Raw genomic sequence first — 12,002 nt, forward strand, 5'->3', positions numbered from 1 at the left:
GTACTTTAAAGATGTACTAAGAGATGACTTGTGATTTGTTTCCAAAAAAAGGCCATAATAAAGTCAGTCTAGAGTTGTGCGAAGCCTACCAAAGAACAAGGATTATTCTTTATTTCCCATCTCCCCACAAAAATAAATTATCTTCTCTCTGTGTTACAACAAGGTGAGAAAGGTGTGTCGGGTTTCCTCTCAGCCTTCACCTGGTCTTACTGTAACAGGGTTTAATTTTAAATACACCATGTTTTTAGCTCCCCCTTGGTGAATCCTTGTTCACTGCTGTCCAATTATAAGGCAAAGAAACCAGCACAAACAGGCTTTCTTAGGTTTAAAGAAGAAAAGTTGAAATTTATTAAACTTCAACTCTAATTCGGTTGATGCCTATGGATACACGACATGCCCACGCTAGCATGCATAAACGATACACACATGCAGATAGAGTCAGAAAAGAACAGAAGAAAATAAAGTGGAAAAGTTTGAGGCAATATCTGAAGAGTTTTTGTTACGATTCTTCAAGCTCACTTTAGAATCCTTGATTGTAGGTAGATCTTGCTTTTTATTGGGGCCCAGCATTCTTCTTAAACCTTGTTCACTATAGGAGACTTTTCTCTCTTGGGGTTTGTGTGTCTTCAGTGGATTCAGAGGCTTGTGAGAAAGAGATGGGAGCAGACAGGAGAGATCATCTCAGTCCACTAGCAAACAGACACTGCCAGTTCAAACTGTTAGTACAATTCAGAAAAAAACCCAGGTTGCCAATCAGCTTAGTCATGTGACTAACTGATCTGACTATGCCTTGGATTGTATCACCTTAGCAGTCTCTAGAATGCTCCTCTTACACACAATACCTGGTGATCAAGGTCCATTGTGTGTTGAATGTGTCAGGGAATGGTCCTTTGTCCTTCCAATCACCGTCTGTTAATATGCAAATGTCTTTTCCAGCCACGGCTGATCTGTTTAACAAGTCCTTTCTTCACTCCAGTAACAGTTTAAAATCAATGTTCATGACACAATTAATGTGCCTCATTCTTGGCAGGTGGGGGCCTAGTATGACATCTGTGTGGTGGATATTTATCCACTCTGAAGGAAATTACTCCATTAGTAGGTTGTAAAGAAGTTATAAAAACTAAAGGGTCTATTTTCTCAAGAAAATATTTTCCCCTATAAAACTGCAAGCAGAAAGCAGGTTTTACACTTAATTCTGCTTCCTACCCAGTAGGTGGCTATCAATGTGCTTTGGAAGACTTTGTTATGTTTATTATGGTTATTTTATTCCTGCATTTTATGTCATACTTCTACTTTCAATCTCACAGGTCAGGTTTACCCAAACCGAGTATTGTTAAAGTGGTTATATGTCAAGAGCTGGGCTCATACATTCTTCCTTTAATTGCTCTCCTAAAATCTCAGCAAGTTATTCTTGGTTAGGAGGGTAGTAGAATTTCAGTAATGTTGGGTTGGCACCACCTTGTTTTGATTCATATGAAGACCAGCTTCTGTGGCTGAGTGAACACACTTCATTTTGAATATCTGATTCAGTTCAACCCACTCTGAGTTCAGAATATTGCATTTGGTAAGAGATTTGGACCACTCAAAGTCAATATAATACAGCTCAGAAGTGAGCACAGCTCCATCTTTTAAACTTTACCAGTTTTAGTGGTATTGAAAATCTTGAAATCCATTTTTTCTAAATCTAGCATTTGAACTGTACCAATTGCTTCCCAATCTCGGTGCTGTTTCAGAAAATGGCTATGAAGTTAATATACGAAAACACTTAATAAAGACTGGAAAATCCCACACTGTATTAAATGCCTATCTCTGTTAAAGGCAGATGTCACCTTCCCCTTTCCTGCTTTAATGCTAATGGTAAATGAGATTCCCCCATCGAAAACCATTACTACTTACAATGGTTTATCTCAGCGCAGAACAAGACCTAGTTCCCTGACTGGCTAATTTTAGTGTTTATTTTCCTCTGGCAAAACCTGTCTGTATTACTAAACAATGAATGAGAATATTTCAGTTTTGGCAGGTCATGCTTTAAGTACAATATTGTTAGTCACTTTCTCCTCCCGCATTACCATCTGCTCACACCATTGCTATTTCCTTATGTTCAACGTCTGAAGTGTTCTCAGGCTGTGGGAGAATTTGCTACAACATTTTAATTATAAAAATTATAGTATTGAATGTGTATTTCAACCCAGTGAGATTTTGAACTCAGCCTCATTTCCCGTGTATGGTACAACACTGCATTGGCCTCCACATTGTAATCTCCATTACTCCAGGTTCAGAATTATAAATATATAATTTTTCCATTTGACAACATGTAAACGAAGTGATCACTAAATAATGAAAAAGATAGACGCATTTATGTAGCACTTTTCATGACCTCAGGATGTCTTAAAGCACTTTACAACTATTGAAGTACTTATTTTGAAGTTGTAATGTTGGAAACATGGCAGTGTGTACCATCTACAAGATGCACTGCAGCAACTTGTCGAAGTCTCCTTCAACAACACCTTCCAAACCTGCGACCTCACCACCTAGAAAGACAAGGGCAGCAGATGCATGGGAATACCACCACCTGCAAGTTCCCGTCCAAGCCACACACCATCCTGAGTTGGAACTATATCGCCGTTCCTTCACTGTCTCTGGGCCAGAATCTTGGAACTCCCTTCCGAACAGGTCTGCACCTATACCACATGGATTGCAGCGGTTCAAGAAGGTGGCTTATCACCACCATCTAGAGGACAATTACGAATGGGTAATAAATGCTGGCCTTGCCTGTGATTCTCACATCCATGAATGAATTAAAAAAGCCAATTTGTGCACAACAAGATCCTACAAACAGAAATGGGATAACAATCTGATAATCTGCTGTATTTTAGGTAACTGGATAACCTGTTCAGGCATTGGCTGAGGGATAAATATGGAACAAGATGCACTATCTCAAAGCCTTTCAAACATTTGTATATTTATTTCAAAAAATAAGGGGAGGGGGGCAATTTTAACCAAACCTATTCATCGGTAAACTGAATTCAATGGAGAGTAATATTGCGTGGAGTGTAATTCCATCATTCCACCCAATCTCCTGTGTTTCCCTCTCAATGAAATTGATTAAAATTACCCCCATGCTAACTGCAATAATAATTGATATCTTATGCAATATATTGTGATATTTTTGATTTGTTTTAATCACAAACAAGTATGAATATATTGTGAAAGAAAATTATTTTCAAGGCACTGTACAAAATATGCAGCACAGATTTCTATTCTTTAAATTACTGTTACGACCAAGTGAGAAAGGTGCCCAGGGGTCCCTCTCAGCCTTCATCTGGTCTTACCATAACAGGGTTTAATTTTAACCACACCGTGTTTTTAGCTCCCTCTTGGTGAATCCTTGTTCACCACTTTCCAATTATAAGGCAAAGAAACCAACACAAACAGGCTTTCTTAGGTTTAAAGAAGAAAAGTTAAAATTTAAACTCTAATTCAGTTGACACCTACGGATACACAATGTGCCCATGCTAGCATGCATACATGATACTCACATGCAAATAGAGACAGGAAAGAGCAGAAGAAAAAATAAAGTGGAAAAGTTTGAGGCACTATTTGAAGAATTTTTGTTACGGTTCTTCGAGCTCACTGTAGAGTCCTTGATTGTAAGTCGATCTTGCTTTTTGTTGGGGTCCAGTATTCTTCTTAAACCTTGTTCACTGTAGGAGACTTTTCTCTCTTGGGGTTTGTGTGTCTTCAGTGGATTCAGAGGCTTGTGAGAAAGAGATGGGAGCAGGCAGGAGAGATTTTCTCAGTACCAGAGCAAACAGACTTTCTCAGTTCAAACTGTTTGTACAATTCAGAAAAAGCCAGGTTGCCAAGCAGCTTAGTAATGTGACTAACTGGTCTGGCCATGTCTTGGATTGTATCACTGTAGCAGTCTCTGGAATGCTTCTCTTACACACAATACCTGGTGATCAATGTCCATTGTGGTTTGAATGTGTCAGGGAATGGTCCTTTGTCCTTCCAGTCACCTTCTGTTAATATGCAAATGTATTTTCCAGCCACGGCTGATCTGTTTAACAAGTCCTTTCTTCACTCCAGTAACAGTTTAAAATCAATGTTCATGACACAATGAATGTGCCTCATTCTTGGCAGGTGGGGGCCTAGCATGACATTACAATGCTGCTTATTTTATGCATGACACAGGTGTATTTTGGTTCTGCCTTGCAAAATATTTTTATTATTTTCTATGTGTCCATTCATCATACGCCAAAGAGCTGGAAATAGGATGGAAACGTAATCCTTATTAACAGGTACGTGGCACAGCAGGGTTCTAAAATGAGCAGGATGACAGAGATCCAATAAATGCTCTCCCCATTCGAATGCCAAGCAGCTTCTGGTGCTTGAAGGAGAAGGAAAGTCTAGGAATGTGTACTTTTCACTTAAAGTGATTTGAATTAACATCTTCAAATAAATTCTGTAGCTGATCATAACAGGGCAATGTTTACAGGGTGCTTGGTAGTAATCATTTTGACAGGGGAATGGGCTCAATTCTTTTGAAATTCTTAAAAGGTAAATGTGTTTCAATCAGAAAAGATTGCGTTTTCATAGGCAATCATAGGTCTCATCTGCCTGCTCAGGTGGATGTAAAAGATCCCATGACACTATTTGTGGATGAATGACAGGAATGTATGAATGGCCAGCCCATCGGCCCTGTAAACAGTATCCCATTCCTAGAGACAGCTTCCCCTGTCTCCAAGAGGTTATTGAGTCCCTTAATGCGCACGGTGTCTTGCACACAGACACCCTCATGAAAAATTTGAGACAATGCTTATTGATCACAGAGACACCAAGACTCCTTTATACTAATCTGACTGAAGGACAGCCAGCAGGGGTTTATGATGGATTAGTAAGGCGTTTGTAAATTGTGCAAGGAATCAGTGCAGGAGTACTTCATCCTCAAGGTGGGAACTGTCAGATTTAGAGCATTTTCATTGCTTACTTTTATGAATAACTTTGTAATACTCTTTCTGCAGGAACCTAGTGTCAAGGCTTGACTGCAAGGCATGATGGACAGGCTTGACTAAAACAGGTCAATACATAGCTATATAATGTTGAATTAACATTTGTAGAGTCTGGGAAATATCTTTTTCTGCATTAATGCAAGAACAAGGATAAAAAGGTCAAAGAGTCTAGTCGTTAAAACCACAAAGCAGGAGAAATAGAGCTATCTCAAGAAAAAGGGGAACTTTAGGTATCTGGCAAGGATTAAAAACAGGAATCATCTGTGAGAGTCTATCTGCTAAGGAGACTAGGAGCAAACAATGATGCAGTCTTAACCCAATCATGTTGGCTGAATTAGATCATGGTCTAATATGGTAAGACAGAGACGCCCTAAGAGGACTAAAAAGAGTAGAGTTTGGGACATTGTCAGCACACTTAGAAGGAGGAGATAGACTATGGTCAACAGAACACAGCAGAAAAAACAGAAAGGGAGAAGTCCATGCCCCAGCAAGCTCAGAAGCAAGAACAGGTGCTCAGAGTTGCTGTATACCTATTGCTGTTGTTAAGTATTAACTTTGCATATCCTAGTTAAGCCTTGATCACAGAACTTGAGTCTGTACCTTGTAGGTCTTTCTTGGTCGAGAATCCCAAGGTGAGGAGTGTTGGGTAGAATACTGGGGGAGATAGATAGCACTGGAGTAGGGAATAGTAAGTTATTAGGTGGGGTCAGAGTAAGGGAGAAAGTAATAAAGTCTAAATCCGAGTTAATGTGCATTTATGTGAATGCACAGAGATTAATAAGATTGGTGAGGTACAGGCACAGATTGCCATGTGTAAACATGATGTTGTGGTTATAACAGAGACATGGCTCAAAGAAGGGCAGGACTGGATGTTAAATATTCCTGGATACAAGGTGTTCAGGAAAGATAGGAAAGGGACAAAAGGGGGAGGAGTGGCAGCATTGATGAAGCAGAGCATTGCAGTGCTGGAGAAAAAGGATGTCCCAGAGGGCTCGAGGACAGAATCAATTTGGCTGAAGCTAAGGATCAAAAAAGGTGCGGTTACATTGCTCAATGTTGTCTCTAGGTCACCAGCTATTGGGAAGGACGTGGAGGAACAAATTTGCAAGGAAATTACAGAGAGGTATTTATAATGCGGGACTTTAATTTTCCAAATATAGACAGGAATAGGAGTCGTGTAAAGGGCAGTGAGGGGCAAGAGTTCCTAGAGTCTGTTCAGGAAAATTTTCTGCAGAATTATGTTGTGAATCCAACGAGAAAGGAGGCACTGCTAGACCTGGTTCTTGGGAATGAGGTGGACCAAATGGATCAAGTGTCAGTAGGAGAACATTTAGGGGACGGTGATCATTGTATCATAAGGTTTAGGCTGACTATAGAAAAGGTAAAGAACAATCCAGAGTAAGAATAATTAAGTGGAGGAAGGCCAACTACAATGGGGTAAGAATGGAGCTGGGGCAAATAAATTGGAGTCAAAGGTTGGCAAGAAAAATGGTGGCTACACAATGGCTCCCTTCAAAGAAGAGGAAAGGTAGGGTAAACAAATCCAGTGCTCCCTGGATGACAAAAGATATAGAGATTAAGAGATGCCAGGGAGAAAATACTATTGAGAACCAGGCTGAATATAGAAGGTTCAGAGGGGAAATGAAAAAGCAAATAAGAAAAGCAAAGAGAGAGTATGACCAGAGACTGACACCTAACATAAAAGGGAATCCCAAAGATTTGTATAGACATATGAATAGTAAAAGGGTAGTAAAAGGAGGAGTGGGACTGATTAGGGACCAACAAGGGGATTTGCATATGGAGGCAGAGGGCATAGCTGAGATACCAAGTAAGAAGATGCAACCCAGGCAATGGCGAAACAGGAGATAATTCAGACACGAGAAGGGTTGAAAATTGATAAGGAGGAGATGGTGGATAGGCTGTCTGTACTTAAAGTGGATAAGGCACTAGGACCGGATGAGATACATCCAAGGATACTGAGAGAAGTGAGAATGGAAATCGCAGAGGCACTGACCATAATTTTTCAGTCTTGCTTAGACTCGGGGGTGGTGCCAGAGGAATGGAGAATTGCAAATGTTACACCCTTGTTCAAAAAAGGATGTAAAGATAAGTCCAGCAACTACAGGCCAGTCAGTTTAACTTCAGTGGTGGGGAAACTTCTAGAAAGATTAATTTGGGACAAAATTAATTGTCACATGAACAAATGTGGGTTAATTAAAGAAAGCCAGCACAAATTTCTTAAGGGAAAATCATGTTTAACTAATTTGCTGGAGTTTTTTGAAGAGGTACAGAGAGGGTTGATGAGGGCAAGCAGTTGATGTGGTGTACATGGACTTTCAAAAGGCATTTGATATAATGCCACACAACAGACTTGTGAGAAAAGTTTTAGCTCATGGCATAAATGGGACAGTAGTAACATGGATATGGAATTGGCTGAATGACAGAAAACAAAGTGTAGTGGTTAATGGATGTTTTTCAGGCTGGAGGAAGGTTTGTAGTGGAGTTCCCCCGGGGTCAGTGTTGGGACCCTTGCTTTTCCTGATATATATTAATGAGCTAGACCTTGGTGTACAGGGCACAATTTCAAAGTTGGCAGATGATACGAAACTTGGAAGCATTGTGAACTGTGAGGAGGATAGTGTAGCACTTCAAAAGGAAATAGACAAGTTGGTGGAATAAGCAGACAGGTGGCAGATGAAGTTCAATGCAGAGAAATGTGAAGTGATTCATTTTGGTAGGAATAACATGGAGAGACAATATAAAATAAAAGGTATAATTCTAAAGGGGGTGCAGGAGCAGAGGGACCTGGGTGTATCTGTACATAAGTGTTTGAAGGTGGCATGACAGGTTGGGAGAGCGGTTAATAAAGCATGCCGTATCCTGGGCTTTATTAATAGGGGCATAGATTACAAGAGCAAGGAAGTTATGTTGAACTCGTATAAGACACTAGTTCGGTTTCAGCTGGAGTATTGCATCCTGTTCTGGGCACTGCGCTTAAGGAAGGATGTGAAGGTATTAGATGGGTGTGGAAAAGATTCATGAGAATGGTTCCAGGGATTAGGAACTTCAGTTATGAAGATAGATTGGAGAAATTGGGACTGTTTTCCTTGGAGTCGAGAAGGCTGAGAGGTGATTTGATAAAGGTGTTCAAAATCATGAGGGATCTGGGCAGAGAAGACAGAGAGAAACTGTTCCCACTCGTGAAAAGATCGAGAGCAAGAGGGCACAGATTTAAATTAATTGGTAGAAGAAGCAAAAGCGACATGAGGGAAAACTTCGTCGCACGGCGAGCGGTTAAGGTTTGGAATGCACTGCCTGAGAGTGTGTTGGAGGCAGGTTCAACTGAAGCATTCAAAAGGGAATTAGACTGTTTTATGAAAAGGAAGAATGTGCAGGGTTACGAGGAGAAGGCGGGGGAGTGGCACTAGGTGAATTGCTCATTCGGAGAGCCGGTGCAAACACGATGGGCTGAATGGCCTCCTTCTGCACTGTAACAATTCTGTGATTCTGTGACTTCATGTACTTTTTCCTAGTCATATTGCTCATTTCTCATGGAAGTTAAAAGATGGCAGGCTCTTACGAGCAACTGAAGAGGAAAGTGCATGATTGTGAGATGTGGAGAGATGAGCAGAGGACCTGCCATTGGGCTCCCCCGCCTTCTCCTCGTAACCCTGCGCATTCTTCCTTTTCATAAAACAGTCTAATTCCCTTTTCAATGCTTCAATTGAACCTGCCTCCAACACACTCTCAGCACAAAGCTAAAGGCAGCGCTTGAGGCTGTTGTGAAGGTGTGAAGAGATAAAGAAAGAAATTGTGCTTTATATAGTTTCATGGCTTCAGGACATCACAAATGAAGTACTTTTGAAGTTTGGTCACTGTTGTAATGCAGGAAACACAGCAGTCAATTTGCACACAGCAAGCTCCCACAAACAGCAATGTGACAATGAGCAGATAATCTATTTTAGTGATGTTGATTGAAGAATAAATATTGAGCAGGTCACAAGGAAGATTTCTGCTGCTTTTTCTCCAGCGGTGCAATGGGAGCTTTTAGGTTCACCTGAGAGGGCAGATGGGGTCTCAGTTCAACATCTTATCCAAAAAACTGCAATTCTGACAGTGCAGCACTTCCTCAGTACTGCACTGGGAATGTCAGCCTGTATTTTATGCTCAAGAGTAGGATTTTTATGTCCTGCCAGGGGCGAGAATGGAGGCGGGTAGGATATGAAAATACTGGTGCTGGCCAGCGTGCCAGTTTCCTGTCATCATTCCTGGTGCTGGAAAGATTCACCAGGGAGGGGGAGTGCGGCCCAAGAACCTGCTGTAAGACCATAATTAAGCTTGTTGAAAAGCTCATTAAGAGCTTGTTGAGGACCATGCTCAGATTTTACCAGGGGCACATGGGCTGCACACTGGGTCTGGGGCAGACTAGACGCAGGGAGGCAGGTACATAGTGGGCAGCCACTCATGGCCAGCCCAGGGAATTAAGTGAGATCCATAAAAGTCAGACAATGCAGAGGGGGACTCAGGTCAGCGCAGGTTGCGGGGAGAGTATTCAGTAAGTGCTTGGGTAGCACAGGCTGTCATCACCCTGCTAGCACCATGGGGGCAGAAGAGGAGGGGGCAGGGCTGCTAAACACCATTGGGAGGCCACCTGAGCACAAAGGAGGCAACAGCTGGCAATGGGAGTGTGACTGTCAGATTTTAGGTCCAGTGGCGATGAGGAGCAACATCCTCTACAGGAAGGGCAGAGCCTCAGACATCAGGAGGGCAGAGGAGAGGGATGAGGGGCTAGAAGGCAACACAGACCATATGCTCAGCATAGGAACTACTGCTGAAGATGGAGCTAGCTTGAGATGACCAAGAACCAGTGCTGGAGGAGACTGCGGCTATCCAGGCAGATGGTCACAAAAATTTGTGCCCCCCACCCCACCCCCGACGGAAGGCCTCACACCTCGCACCAGTGCTCACCATGCCCAGTCAGTGGCTGTCAAAATCACTGTGGCCTTGAACATCTTTTCCTCTGGCTCCATTCAAGGATCAGCTGCAGGTCTTGGCGGGGTCTCGCAAACGACTGCATAACCACAGCATTTGGCAGGTCACTGACACCCTATTTGCAAAAGCTGGGCAGTACATAGATAGATGAGACCTCACAGACACAGAGGGCAGTGGGTTTCGCCACAATCGCAGGATTCCTCCAGGTTCAGAGCATAATCAATTGCAGCCATGTGGCCGACAAGTGACTGCCCAGTGAGATTCGGCTTCCACTCCCTCAACTGCTCTGAGACCACAACAAGAGCTTCCTGCATGTGTGCGCTTGCTTTCCTGACAACTGCCTTGACTTCTTCATCCTCTGCCAATCCAAGTGGCTGCAGATCTTCATTCCACCTCAACTGCCTGCCCCCACCACCCCCCCCAAACTCTGTGGATGGATTCCAGGGGACAAGGGATATCCATTGAAGAGATGGCTACTCACCCCTCTCCGAGAACCTGACACAGAGCCACTACAACTGAAGCCATCTGCTCACTTGGACCACCATCAAGCGGGCCAACAGCCTTCTGAAGATGCCTGGACTGGTGAGGTGGCCCCCTGCAGTAGACACCTGCAAGGGTCTTGTGCCTGGTGGTGGTCTGCTGCACTCTCCATAACCTGGCCCTCCAGAGAAAGGTGGACCTTGAAGAAAGTGAAGCGCTGGATGGTCACAGCTCATCGGAGGAAGAGGAGGAGCATGCGTGAAAGAGGTGCCCCGGCTGCACTGGAAGGTGCCTCGGCCTGGTGGGGGCGCAAGGATCGTATCAGGATGCCATTAACATCAGGGATCATCGGATCCAGGCATGTTTCAGCTGAGGCTCTCTAACCCAGGAAGAATGGCATGGTCTGGAACTCACTTTGAGCTGCCTGTGAGAAAACTTCCATTGGAAACATAGGCTTGAACAGCTCAAATCTTGCTGTTAATGAAGGATGTACATCTGCTCAAAGGTTTCACTGTCACCATTCATGGACCCTTGCTCCTCTTCACCACTTCATCTCTCTTTTACCGTACCACCATTAAAAATGAGGCTCATATATATGTCAATGTGTCTCATGTGTCAACATTTACATGGTGCTCAAAAAGACAGTGCACAGTTACATGTGATAGACACACAAGTGACCCACTCAGGGTATTGGCCAACATGGTTGTAATATTCCTATTGCAAGATTCACAGGACTCCAAGTGATATCCAAAGAACATGTTGGGTTTTATTATACTTTAAACTAGAACATATATATACAAACAGTTACTGCATGAGCATATCTAAACACATTTCACTCTGTCAGGCTATACACAACTTCCTGGTCATGTGTGACATGATATCACTTCCTCTGGTGATCTTCACTTACAGATCTTAAAGGGGTCCTCTCTTAAGGAGTCCCTTCGTAAGGTCGTCTCACAACAGCGGTGACCTCTGCTGTCCGCCACTTCAATGTGGTGCTCCATTTGCGGCATCAGATGAGGTGGAGGCAGCCTGCTCAATTATCTCGGCCTGTGGCTGAGATGCACGTGGTAGTCATCCTCATTGTAGCGGTGCCATTGGAGGCACCTCCAGAGGCTGCTGCAGCAGCATCATTACAGCAGCAGCCTCCATCACTGGGCCCTGCTACATAGATGCTCCCTCAGATAGAGGGGTCAAGGAGGCCGATGATGATGGGGCCCCAAGTTGGGTGGCACCTTCATCCTCCATACAACCCGTCTGACAGCATGCCAAAGACTCAACTACATTGGGAAGCCTCAGCCCTGCAAAGTCATCTGCTCTTCAAAGCTAGTTCTCATGATGTCCTCTTGTGCCTCAGTCTTTGGCTGATACTCTGGATGGCTGGAGGTGCAACTGGCATCTCTCCAAACATCTCTTCACCATCAGCACTACTGACTGGTCAAGGCTACAAAGTATGGCATGCATCCAGTGAAGATCAGTGCTCAGTTCCTGCATTCACTCCAAGTGCTGCTACATATG

This window comes from Heterodontus francisci, chromosome 4, assembly GCF_036365525.1.
Source record: "Heterodontus francisci isolate sHetFra1 chromosome 4, sHetFra1.hap1, whole genome shotgun sequence".
Classification (NCBI taxonomy): Eukaryota; Metazoa; Chordata; class Chondrichthyes; order Heterodontiformes; family Heterodontidae; genus Heterodontus; species Heterodontus francisci.